Source organism: Typopeltis vanoorti, chromosome 5 (assembly GCF_054136105.1).
Source record: "Typopeltis vanoorti isolate ZY-2024b chromosome 5, IOZ_Tvanoo_1.0, whole genome shotgun sequence".
NCBI classification, from domain to species: Eukaryota; Metazoa; Arthropoda; class Arachnida; order Uropygi; family Thelyphonidae; genus Typopeltis; species Typopeltis vanoorti.
Window position 1 is genome coordinate 96,831,948 of NC_143553.1, and position 15,168 is coordinate 96,847,115.

Here is a 15,168-nt window from a genome sequence, read left to right on the forward strand (position 1 = left end):
GATTTATAATAAATTCGGAAGGGTCACATATTAAAAGAAACAAGTAAGCAGGTGTTAAAAGCAACACGTGTATCTTGATATATGTGTATCTCGGAATTTAAATGACACAACTGGAACAATCAAGACTTGTTTCGAGAACAAAAAAAGAAGAATTTAGAAAGATCTCGTTCGACCGATAGCAACATGTGGCTGAAATGAGAACAAATACAGTTAAAAGCAAAGAAATACCAAGCGTTATGTCGTCAATTAAAAATATTGCTGTAAATAAATGGCCGTAAGAGCGAAAAAGATCAAAGTCAGTAATAAGGTGGATGCAATAAGCAACTTGTATTTGATTTAATCGAAATAAGGTCAATAAAACAGGACTCGAATTGTACAAATAGCACATTACTTAAAATGCATCCACTTAAAAAAAAAAAAAACTGGATGATCACGCAAGGACGGAGAGAAGATCTTGCAATATAAACAGTAGAGAAGAAACTATTATTTTTAATGGAACAACAAATTATCGACTGAGTCCAAAGGAGACGACAATTTTGAATCAAAACAGTTTAATCGTGAGAAACCATCCAGTGCGGTTGCTATTTCACTGTTCAAAAAAAAAAAAAAAAATAGACATAGAGAAAAATATTTAAAGTATTATATGGATCTTGTGGCAAAAACACTCAAAAGAAACTATTATTATTGTTAATACTATTGAAGATACTCTTCACACTTAAGCAGTATCAAATCTAGATCTGATTCCCCCAAAGTTATCCTTTTGTATAGAGCAAAAAGTATAGTCCTTTTACATGGCAAGTTAAATCTTGTTTATATTTTCCCAATATGTTATCTCTTTAACTTACTTCTACTTTAATTTGTATTGTTACATTTATGTGGTTGTTTATCTCTTCAAGTATCATAATACCAAACTGAATAATCGGATGCCAATACATTTGCGAAATACATTCAAGACAAGCAAACATCAACAGAAATGATTTTTCCGAAATTGTGAAATATATCGAATAATGCCACATTGAAATATTCCACTGATTAGCTACAAAAAGGAGGAAACATAGACGAAATTTCTAATAGACATTAAAACAGAATTTTAAAATATTTATTTCTATTTTGAAAGTAGTGCCAGTCACATCATGATGTTTAATAGGTGAATAACATGGAATATTATTGATATAATATCTGCTTCACTGGTATAACTGACTTAAATTTTTACAATTGACAACAGAACTGTTGATCAAACTACATGAAAATAATAATGTTGCCTTGGGCAATTGCATAGCACATTTATGATAACAGCATGGTATCTTTATTCATAAATCCAATAATAGTATTGTTTAAAAGTTTTAATCGAAATCTCTGAATTTGTCATATTACATATAAAAGAGAAACAAAGCATCGTATACGACAAACAAGAAAAGGAGACTGTCCGATTTTTAGATCTGTGTGTGTGTGTGTGTGTGTGTGTGTGTGTGTGTGTGTGTGTGTGTGTGTGTGTGTGTGTGTGTGTGTGTGTGTGTGTGTGTGAGTGCTTGCGTGCGTGCCCAAATGTTGATAAAAAAAAAATCAAAATAAAGTTAAACAGAAGGAATCTGTTTTGAATACTAAAACATTCCTGATTTATGCTACAAAAAAGAATATATTTAGTTGTAGGCTATTTTCATAGTAAAATATGACTCAATTAGTATGAATGCTATACTTTGGTTACCTATTATGAGTTGGATAATGAAATTACCAATAGATGAGATGTCATTAGTAATTTAGTAGAAGGAAATAAAAAGATAGTAGTATCGATTGGTTAAATGGGATGATGTCACTTCATGAAACTATTCTGACAGCAAGGATATTTATTACTTTGTAAATTAATGACAGAAAGAATCACGACATGTCTGGCAAGCAATAAATACCAACTTTGCTGTTTGATTTATAGTTTTTTTAGGGATAACTGAATCATAACATTTATGAAGTATCGAAATGGAACTATTTATTTGAATGCAGCTAAATGGAGTGCCATTCAATATAATTGATTACGTGAAGATACTGGTGTTTTTATCTCCAGAATTACAATAAGCGATTAAAAAAAAAAACTAAACTCGCAGAAGTGAGTAATAGTAAGGTGACAAATTATTGTGCATGCACTTTTGATCTCTTATAAGGCAACAAGGTATTAACCGAAATCAGTAATTTTTCAAATTTTGGAAGAAAACTAACAATGACCTCAATCATACGTATGAACAAGGCTAAGTGCCCTTGAAGCCATTAGAAATTATGGTGATGGTGATGGTGGTGCTATTAAGAATACTTGGGACCACTCCCTAAATGACCCAAGAACTAATTACCGGAGGGAACAGTTACGTGTTTGATCTTTCATTATAAATAGCCGATATAAGCAATCTTATTTCACTTATAAAATCTGCCTTCTTTTTATAACATCTACGAGTCTAGTAAACATGCAAAAGGTAAGTTGTTTCATAGCAATATGTACATCAAGGACTAATTTGGCAACTATTGCATAAATGGCTTAAAGTTTAACATTAAATTGTGATACTGTGGACAAGGATATTTTTTCTAATATTAAAATATGCAAAAAATCTATAATTACTCTTTTCACTTCTCAGTAGACTTTAAAATCCAATCACAGTGTTAGCAAAAACTTTAGTGATTTTGTACTAAAGTAAAAATAATAGAAAGAATAGCGGAGATATTAATATCTGGTGAACTGAGACTTAGAGGGACTACAAATCTGAATCCACTGGAAAAACTAAATTGAAACAATTTTCTTTATCAGAAGGTCTCCACTTGCTTCTTATCACCTAATAATGTGAAACCAATTAGATAATAAATTTGGGAAAATTCGCGCAAAATGGAACATAGAACATAGAAAACAGAAAGCTAATAACAACCAACTTATTTCGAAAAATTAGTTTTTTTAGCATAAATTCAGATCTCACAGCAAAGGTATGCTTTTGGAAAAATCATGTTATTATGATTCGGCATTCAAATTTTGGGGAGGATTGGTAATTAAATATGCAAGTAAAAACGACACTGACTCTTAATATGTAACTATTGCCAAATAGCTAGTTTTTTAACACACACACACACACACACACACACACACACACACACACACACACACACACACACACACACACACACACACACACACACACACACACACACACACACACACACAATGTTCATCAACTTACATAAATGTAGTTTTTAGTAGTTAAATGGTCATTTTCATTGGTTCATTATTAGATATTTCGTTTTATTAATCATCTATCATTCCCACGGGCTTCTGTATAATGTAATAGTTGCTGCTATTGCGTCAGAATTTTTTATGCTATAAATAGACAGCAAGAGCTAGTTTTCTCATTTTCGTTCTGAGATCGCTAGGGCTAGTTATGTGCAGTTTAAACCTTTCAGAAAAGGTGTGATTTGAATAGAGAAGGCCATTCCTCTCGCCAAATGGTTAAAAGGGTGTCTTGTAATCAATGTATTGTGTACGGCTGCTGTCGAAATTGAAGGAAACCGGATCTACTGAAAAGAAGAAGGGGAGGGGTGACAGGAAGAAAGCCATCTACACCATGCCAAGATCAAATTCTGAAGCGATTCTGCCTCAACAATTGCTGTGCGTCGTAAACGGAACTCTATGACAAATGGGAGTTGTGGCAAGCTTTGTAACTGTCAGAAGAAGACTCATTCGACAGAGACTGATAGCCAGGCGCCCTAAAAAGAAGCCCCTGTTAAAAATTATATTGGCTCGGTTTAATTAATGCAAAGAATGTCAAATGGACCTCTAATCAGTGGAAAAGAATAATATTTTCTAATGAGAAAAGATTTAGCCTGCAGGGCGTCGACGGCAGATAGATAGTTCGAAGAATATCAGGAGAAAAATTCAACCTTGTCTAGTGTCAATCAAATTTTCTCAGCCAGTCAGATGATCTGGGACTACATGTCGTATCATGGTGTTGGTTGTTTGCATTCCACAAAAGGTTCAGTGAATGCACAAGTGTACCAGAAAATTTTGGAAGAAAAATTGCTGCTTACTGTCAGAGACCATTTTACCGTAACGACAAACTGCATATTTGAGGACGACTTTGTCCATAGTCATAGGGCAAAAAGTGTAAGTAATTCTATTATAACACTAAAATGTACCATACGAATTGAGTTTAGTAGACTAAATTAAAAACAAAACTTTAGTTTTTGTTGCAGGTTAATAAGTGGCTCAATGAACACTCGATTCAGCGACTACAGTGGCCAGGAAACAGACCCCATTGACAATTTGTGGTACAAATGGAGACTGAAATAAACAAGAAGAAGCCCAAAAAACGTCGGGAATTCCATGAAACCATTATAAGGATATAGAAGCATGAAGTTGAAGTTGCATCCATCAGGAAATTGATTTTGTCAATGCCCCGCCAATGCTAATGCTGTAGTAAAAGACAAGAAGAGTACTCACGAAGTACTAAACAGTAGAAAGTGAATTTTTAGCTTTGAATGTTAGTAAAACTGTGTAGTTGAACTAACTTTTGATACCCTTATTTGTTTTTCTAGTGAAAATATCACTATATATATATATATATATATATATATAATTTAGTCTGTATAGACAATTAAACGTTATTTTTGTATATTTTACTATAATCACACGAAAAACTTAAACTTAGAGTGGATTTTTTTTTAAAAATAATATTTCACTTATCTTAGTTCTTTTAATGGAATGCAATATAAACATGAAACAGAATTCATGACTGCTCAAATTATAGTGATAAAAATATGCATTTTTTAAATTAATCAAATAATTAAGTACACATTAATTTTTAAGAAATAATTATTTGTATTATTGCCCATATGGCGATCTTTATTTTTCAATTAAAAGTCATGACATTTCAATAACATGGTAAGTTAAGTGAGTTGTCTGCCTGTCGGGTGATGGGCCATTCAACGATAGCAAAACGTGTACACTCATTGATTTATGATATTAAGTTGATGTTAGTTTCTCCTATAATCAGAGTTATATTTGAAGGCAGAGCTTCTAGTCTACGGTCCAAAGACGTTAACCTGACTTTAACTAGTGAAAATATATTTTGTTATGGCAGAAATACTCTCACGAATTATGTCCAATGTTATGATAATTAAGATATATACATAATATGCTTAATTTTCGTAACTGTATGCCTAATTATGAACCGTCGAATTGAATATCAACACATGATACACGATGCTTTCTTAATAATAATAATAATAATAATAATAATAATAATAATAATAATAGATGAATAACAATTGCCTTTCTCTCGGTGGTAAGCAGGCTATTAACTAGCTTCCATTCAGTGTGAACAGAGAAAAAATTATCGCAGTTTGTCATTTTAACTAAAGGCCAATTACTGTATATTTAATAATAATAATAATAATAACAATAATAATAATTATATGTTTTTTTTTTAATCTACAAGCAGTTAGAGATGACAAAACATGTTTATTTTTAACAGTAACTTCCATTTTGATCTTTGCACAGTTCATTGTCCTCCTTCTTGCGCTGGGTACTGTAATTGCTCCGCAGGAATCAGGGTCCGTTCAACTCCATCAAGGTGACTACAGTCACGGATATGGAGAAGGTCGACAAAACGACGGTAGTTACAGCGCCTACGATCAAGGAAGATACGGTGATCATGGTCGATATGGCGATAGAGGATACGCTGCTCAAGGACATCATGAGAGAGGTGGACATCACGGTTACGATGCTCACGGAGCTCAAGGAGGCCATTACGGAAAATACCGCAACGTAGGAGCCTATGATCATAATAAAGGAGCTGGCTTCGAGAAGGCCTATGCCTATGACAAAAAAGCAGGTCATCACCACATCGGAGAAGATCACGGTGCCCATCACGGCCGATACGGTGTATACGATAGGTCTGCCTATCAAGACGAAGGTGCTTTTGGACACAAGGGCTACGACCGTCATGGGTCTCATGACAAATATGGGAATCGTGGATATGGCAGACAAGGTTATGACAGTGGTAGTTACGGAAGGCACGGAGGATTTCAAGGCACATCACATTATGATGGACCAAGTTATGTAATATACCACCGCTGAAATCAGGTGAGTAACTATCGATAGATGGTTAAATAGTTTCCAGTACTCTTTAGATGTTAAAGATTTCGAAACCTAAAAATATCAGTAAAAGTATCATAAAAAAGAGTTAATAGTTTTTCCCGCACTTCTGCTGTATTCATAAACGGAGTTTTGTATTAACAAGGATTTCTGCTGCAGATAAAGATAACCAAAGGAAGATTTTGAGATATACTGAGGGAGACAAATGAGAGAACGATAGCTCTCTCTCTCTCTCTCTCTCAATCAATCAATAAGGTATATCGAGAATATTCATATTATAAATTATCATCCCTGCACTTCAGACTTATATTAAAAATTGTGTTCTATGAGAAACTAATAACGAATAGCAATATGGGGTTGGTTTTGAGTAATGTATTCTATAAATATGAGTTTGAGCGACAGAAATCAAAGATTTTTAAGTAGTAGTGATCCGTTTATGTGTTGCTTATACTTTATTTTCAAAGTATAAGTTACTTTGAAAAAAGTTACTATTTTTCTATTTCTCACATTTGATATTTAGTGCATCAATCTCTATTACATAAACATTAAAAATAAATAAATAAATCAGGAAGGATTTTAATTTTAATTTTTATTAATATACTGCAAATGTCTCTATGATATTACTGGAATGATTTCGTTATAAGTTGTTGTTTTATACAATGTATAGAGGGATTTAAAATTATACCTTCTGTATTATACATAATCAAAATCAGCAATAATATATGAGCTGGTGTAATTTATAACTATAATTTAATTAGAAATCTAGCAGAAATATGTATACATTTAAATTTTATGCAGATTCCAGATATTGTTCGTAACCTGAGCAAAGGCCGAATCCGGAACAAGGAGAACCTTGACAAGTGATCATGTCAGTCGATCGCAAATGGACCCTCAGTTTATCACCAATCCAATATGCTGGAGTTCTGCCTAGTTTTGTGTAAATGACGACTATATTTATTGCTGTAAATTATGTGAAAAATAAATAAATAAACCGAGATCTATGTACATTACTGTCATTTATGCTGATATGTAATCACACATCTGTTGTAATATGTATAGATTCCACAGTTTACACGACAGTTTCAGAATTAGCAATTAAACCAGGGAATGTATATTATGACCCACTTGTGAATTCACTAAACGCTATTCATAAATAAAATGAAATAAATACAAGAATAAATTGCCTTTACCATTCTGAAGAAATACAGTGAACAGAATGAACAGAAAAGGGAGTAAATAGACGAACGTTAGAAAGATTCATGTTTTGATCTTCAGAAGGTAAGACTCACAATCAACCCAAATAAATTGGGTAATCTTGTTCAAGAAAATTCAGGTCATGTAGAGACTGTTTTTCAGAGATCAGTCATTGATTCTTCCAAAGTTTTAAGACAATGCGGTTACGGAGTCTGGAAATAAATATTCTTGTATACCAGTTGGCCATGTTGTTCGTACTAAGGAATAATTTCAAATTATGCGCAGTTTTCTCAAAAAAAAAAAAAAAATCAAACACATATGGGAAGTAGGTTTCAAAGTTATGGGACTTCACGTATGTTTATAATTGCCAAATAACCTTAATTGCACCTCTAGGAGTAGAAACAAAAGTTACATTACAGGATTAAAATAGTCAATCAGAAATGGGTGAAAAAATGAAGAGAATTCAATGACAGTTAACAATAACAAGAGAATCTTTTATATGTTCACTTCTTTTTAGCCTTGTCTACAGCTGATGTGAAATAATGTGCTAATATGCAAAATGTAATTCAACATTTGAACTAAGTATAAAAATGTATCATATAATTTCAACTTCTTTAATCCTTTGCGACCTAAAAATAAAACTAATTAATTTTTCATTTCATTTTGATTTAATCCTTAAATATATGATGCTATGTTTATTAATTAAATTACGCTTTAGAAATATTATTTATTATTATTATTAATATCAGACGTAAAGCAGAATTAATGATAATATTGACAACTCCTATTTCTGAATACCCAAATGTCTTCGTATACTCAACATTAACGCATCATTTACTTCTCCAATTCATTCACTCACTCACTCAATTGAAAAGCAATGTGCTCTTGCATAAGATGAACAGATCAATAAAAGTCATCGCACACTGCAAGGACATAATCGTTGCAATGTGCGAAGAATAAAATTCATTCATTGAAACGGTAGCATCTTCTGCAATGGTCTATTTTGATTAAAATTGAAATAGCGCGATGTATTCCAGTATCGTTTTGCCTCCCCCCCCTCCTCAGCCAGCAGGCCCAACAGTTCCCAACAGACACTTCCTGGTTCAATACATTAAGCCTAGCGGCCTTTCACGGCCAAATGACTTGACCTCATCTAAACCTAATTAAAGCTAATGTAAAAGTAGTTAGTCAATTCTGTCTGCACATATATTATGGGTGTTAGGGTGTGTTGTAGCACGTTAGCCTGTTTTGTGGGGAAAAAAAACCTTACCCCTTCCATAAGCTTTTATGAAGTTTCGTGGTGTCCATAGGTAGGTTTCATACCCAATCCTGCCTAAAAGAAAGGCCGCTGTCGCTACGAATGCCCAACAGAGACCCCAATTTTAGTAAAACTTCAAAATAACAAATGTTATTAAATATATCAGAAAAGTCGGCGTGAATATGTACACAGTCAGATATACTGAACGATTTTTTAGACGTAGATTACAAAACGATGTTTCACAGAATTGCATGTAATTTGAAGATTTTATACAGACAATAACGATTTTCGTTTTTATGTTTGTGCATTTTCTTATTTCGACGATATATAATACTTGCACGTTCAACTGACGAAAGCGCAAGTACAGAACTTATCAAAAGAATTTATAACACAATTATTAATAGTGTATTCTGTAATTATCCAGTAAGAAAATTTTATTAACTTCTTGCCAATAAAGTTTCCATGTTTTGCGATTTCTTTCGTAAGACAGAACGCGAAGAAAATCTATGAATTATGTCTTCTATTGGAACCTCGCACATTGTTAAGAAATGCATAAAAACGATTAGCCTCGTTCTTGTAATGTTTTATCATGTGGAGAAAAATCTCTGCATTGGAAGTACAAAGTCGAATCCCGTTTAGGATGCAAAGAACTTTATGAAGGCTTTTACTCTGAAGTAAAAGCCTTCATAAAGTAGTGATTTAGACTGTCTCTTAAGAATCGGTAGGATTTTATTCACCGCAAAACGCAAACCGATCAGAAAACATACGCATTTGAACATGAAGATATGATTTACTGTCTATTGTTAGTTGACCGTAAAAGACCACTGAACATAAATACGTAGAGGAAGATGGAAGAAGATGTTGGGGACTACTAGCCGTGATGATGTTTAATCATATCAGACCGTCAAAAGTTAAAATCACCAGCTAGGGGTTTTAAACTTGAAAGCAATTTGCATTAAATTGGGGGGGAGGGGTCTGACTTTACTTGATGCACTACAGTCCATCAACTATTAGAGACTTTCATCTTCCCTTTCTTTCACTTCTTTATCTCAGATTCTAAGGACTTGATAAAGTAAAAATTACAAAAATGAACATGAAATAAATCTAAAACGACAGAACATGTTAACGGTGATGCGTATAATGAGGTTGAAGTCAAATGTCATCATTGGAATGAGAAAATTATTCCAATGATAGAATCTATTTAAAAAAAAAAGGAGCACGAAAGAAAAAAAACAGAAAATGCCTCAAATGTGAAATACTTGACACAGATATTCGTTCATGCTTATAAGCCTTGGTGCATTAATACTATTTAGATGAGTTTGGACATGAAACTTTAAAAAATTTTCAATTAAAATTTTGTAGCTTGCACCTTTTGAAATGAACTACCTTTTAAATTATTTCAGTTACACAAACCGCAAATGCTACTGATAGTTGACTACTCTGTTTTCTTCACTGACTTGAGTCAGCTGCAATTCACTTAAATTGGAGTTGAAACTGAAATTCTTTCCCTCACCATTTGGCTGTTACTGTGTTACATGAACCTCGCTATTCATATTTAACTACTTGAAGCAAAACACATCTTTTTCATTTCTAAAGTTGTGCTAATATCCATTTTATCCTCACTGGGAAAAGCTGGACAATTGCTTTAGTTTGATCATGTAGATTTCACTGAAGTGTGTCCATGAAGATCATTGTTCCTAATACAAAATTATTTTGCAATGTATGATCACATTAAAATTGCTCTTTTCTTAATTCTCTCCAAGTAGTTACTATGAATTCCATCCACTACTAATGCATATACATGTGAATAATTTTGTAAATTCTTCAGCCCAATTTTCACGACTTTCCTCTGTTTACAACTATATTCTGACTAATTTATGTAAAACAAAAGCGGAAGCCAATAGAGAATAGGAAAACATCTCTTTATCGATTTATTTTGTTAAAAATATTTCATTAGAAAATTACGAGATATCAAAAGTTGGTCTTCATTGTAATTTTTCATGAGCAGAGCACCAGGTTGTTGAACCAAAGGATGTTATATTATTTATGGTATATGGGTATGGCTTACAGTAACGATGCTACAACACTATACGCCATTCAAGATATTTTTGTAATAGTGATCAATGTGTATCTAGAAGTCCCAGTTACAAATCCGTATTTCTTTTCTAGCTACAATTCTTAAAAGAATTTTTAAACATGTTTACATTTTGTGAAAAAAACTCTTCAAGACTGGTCTGCTTCTAAATCAAAACCAACTTTCAGATAAATGAACAAGACTTAATCTCGTCAGAATTAATACGATTCACATCACAAAAATCATTCCATTGAAAATTTCTTGAAGTGCAAAACTAATCCACTTGAATAGAATATGAAGGTTCATGTAAATTGACATTTTCATTCGTCGTATTACTTAAAGTGCATGCACTTGTTTGAGTCATAAAATAACCTACATGTCAATTAAAAAGACATAAATGCAATTATTGTTTGCCAATTTCACAAATATTGCAAAAGTATGTCTAGGTGATTTCAATTTAATAAATATGAAAATGGTATGCAAGAAAAGAAGAGTTTGGTGTGCGTGTGTGTAATACATGAAAAACCACGCCTATGCAACTAACCAGGACTGTCCTAAATCGTTTATCACGCTACAAAGTAATTTTTCACCGAATGACACTTTTCCATGACCGCCACTGTCGAATATGTCACTTACATTGGCACTTTTTCAAACATTCACTACCAGTCTTCATCAGAATGATACAAAATATATTGCTTAATTTGCGAACAGTACTTTATGCCAATAATCAGTTTGATACCGACTTAAAAGTATTGACAAAAACAGATAACGATCGGCAAGGGTATCTAAAAACAGTCAAGGTTCTCGAGGGAAGTACACGTTTCAACATCTGTGATTGGGAAACCTTTCTGACTGATACACGGATTGTGACAATTTTTTAAACCTTCGAGTTTAATTCGATATTTTAAAATATGCCAGTTACCCCACCTCTCTCTCTCTCTCTCTCTCTCTCTCTCTCTATCTCTTGTGAATAACTTGACATAGTTTAGGAAAAAGTTTACTATCAAACAAAGAAGCAAATAATTAACTACTTTGACCCAATGGCCTCCTATTTCTAGACTGACTTGGTGTATAACGTTTTCCAGAAATTAGTAAAGTGACATATAAAATTAGACTTTTTTTTTATCTGGCGTGTTCCTTTCAGAAAACCCGCCATTGCAATTACTCTGTCTGTCTGGTGTCTGTTGATGCAAATAATAAATCGACTACAAATTGCACGGAGAACGTGATAATGTGATAACTTAGCATGTAAAATTATTTACATGCTAAGTTTCAGAGTGATCTTATAGTAAAAGGATAACCACGAACAGTAATAGCTTTTTATTACTGCATGTTTTCTTATTAGTACTCTACCCTAAGACAATATTTCTTCAGCAGCAAAACGCCATGTTGCAATAAATTTTGGGGAATCGTATTTTACTTTTGTATACTTGCCTGATATTGGTTTCATCTTCCTACTTAGGATTCTCTTAGCCTTTCTATTTGGTTCCACGTGATTTCTCTACTTTTAGTATATTTTTTCAAAATTCAGTTTCTTTTTAAGATAAATCGTATCCACTTCTTGATCATTTTCTTGCTCATTAAAGGTCCGTATTAAAGGTTAGTTTTTAATAGGTACTTCTAATTACTTGTCTGTTTGATTCTTTCTTGTCTTCCCCTGCTAATGGCCACGTACTGAAGTAGCGAGGAGGATGCAATATTTGTCCTTCGATTTTGAAAGACATGCGTTTGAAAACTCCTTATAGGATGCGATGAATTTTGCGAGGTATTTCTACTAAAGTTCAGTGAGTTTGCCGTTCTCATACGAAGATGGCAAGCTTTTCCTTCTGACATCATGTCTGCATATTATGTATAGCTCATAATCGCAGTTACTTCGACTACAGTTCCATTCGAAACTAAGCTTTCTCAAACTCCACATTTGCAACATTGTTAATAATTTTACTTCATCTTTTAATGTCATGTTTTAATACATATTAATTATTATTCTATGCAATACATTTCATAGATTAGATTTTTAACCAGTTACTTTCAAGAAGACTTTTACATTTGAATGAATTAACTGTCCCTATTGTAGTTCTAAAAAAAGCTTGTTTCTTATTATTATTTGTCTCCCTAAAAATTAAAAAGGATTAAAATAAAACGAAAAAATAGTAAAGATTTTTTATTGCTGATAATTAATTGAACACCACATAATTTCTGTAAATTATATGAGGTCACTTCGTTGATGTTTAATTCTTGTAAATAGTTGGGTAGCTTTCTTGAAATTACACAAAGTGCACCGATAACTATTGGGAAAACTGTATTGTGTTTAAGCCACAGCCAGTCAACTTCAATTGCCAGATCTCGATATTTAGTGATTTTTTCTCAATTTTTTGTTGTTGATGTCGTTATCGGTGGGTACTGTGATGTTAGTTATTATTATTATTATCATTATTATCATAGACTGCAAATTATTGTAATGTATATGCAGATACGGTGTATAATAAATAATAATAAATGATGATACTGATATGAATAAAAATTATGTGTATTTATATTCAAAGAAAAAAATATTAAAAAGAAATAAGGTATTCTAAACTGTGTACAAAATTTTGTACTGAGTAGAAAATGTAATATTTTTAATTGTATACATGTAAATACTCTGCATGATAATGATAAGAAATGTTATTATTCAAAAAATTATTATATAGAGAAATTACATCTATGTTACTGTATATAAACTGTAAAAATGTAAACCAAAATCTGTATAATCATCCTCGTTGATATTACACTAATATATTATAAACAATTATTATTAATATTTAAAAAATATTATGTACGTATAAGTATCTGTTTCTTAAAAACTCTCTTTGTTTTAACACAAAACTGTGGTAATTTTCTTAAAATCAATTAATGGATTTAGTTTTAAACTTTTTCAGTCTTTAAATAACTTGTTCATTAATGTGCGTTTGGTTGCCTATCAAAAGATACTATTTTGGTTTGCAGGAGTAGATCCTTCATTTTCTTATCTATATATTTGTTGCTTAGGTTTATTTTAGGAAAATATTGAAGTGGGGTACACTTTTCTTAATGCCACTTCTGGTTCGGCTTCAATCAGGTTAGTTCCATACATCTGAGATGTCGTGTTGCTCAGAAACACATCGAATAACTTTCAGTCATCACTAGATTTTACCAGAATGATGTCGGTAGTATTTGCTCATTACTCTGGCTCTTTTCTGAGAACAGTGGTGATAGAATTGCAATCGAGAAATATTGAAATCTTTGCAAACATTTAAAGAAAGTTTTTCCAAAAAGGAAACAATTAAAATGACATTTAACAGATAAATCATATGAGATGTATGTTGACTTTTAAAACTTTATAAAACATCCTACTCTCATTTACTGGCGTAAACCTGAAGATGACAGCACTGCTAAAGATTTATTTTTCGCAGTCATTCAAAATATACAATTGAAATGCACATTTTCTATAAAACTATCAAACTAATTAAAACGTTAACTATATTTAACATTTCTTTATGTTTTATATACATTGTATTTTCATGATGATCCAATATTTAATTCAATACATATTCTGCATTAAGCGGTACTTTCGTAATATTCTAGACTAACTACTTGCAATTCCTTGTGTTGTTTTATTATTACTGAAAAGCATGACAAAATTAGACCAGAAAGATATTTTAAGTTGGTGTGTGTATGCGGAAATCGTAGAAACTATATAAGTAATAGTTGGTACTATTCAATAAAAGTATACACGCTATTGGGAAAGATATGTAAACCCACTGATCTCATTTCTTAAGTGTGTTCATTGCATAATCGTCTCAATTCCAGAAGGTTTTTAATTACACTAGTAAAATCGACAAATCGTTAAAATACAGTTAAATGAAATGAAATATTAAAGAAGAAAAGAAAAGAAAAGAAAATGAACGAACCGATATCAAAAACAGCATGAAAAAAAGTCACCACTTTTGGTCACTTGGTTTATGTTCTGCGAAATAAAAAAGAAACACGGTTATCCGTCTCGTGAACAGAAATAAATTCAATACTTTGGATAGCATTAAAACATGCAACAAACTGATGAGTCATTTACAAATAATGATAGAGTAATGACACAAGTCAAACCAGATCCTAGAAGGAAGACAACGCTCACGCATTCGTGGAATTTTACGAGTATTTTAAATGGTATTCATTAAAGTGACTACTAATACAACTTTTTTTGTTAATGGAAGACAATAGCTTATCGTGATAACCTATGTACCGGTGCTTAACAAAAAACTTGCAATATCTACGTACACATGGTATAATTAACTCGGGTGACCTATCGACCTCTCTAAAAGAAAATGGTGCAACTGGACCAACATTTTACTTGACATCGAGTAAAACGAAAGCAAAATGGAATATGGGGAAAAAAGGGCCCTAGTTATCATGTGTATTGCCCTTGAAAACTATAGAACCCCATTGGCAGGTGATTAGTAATAATGAGGCTACTACACTTATTCCTACCTGACACCAACGGTGGTGCCAATC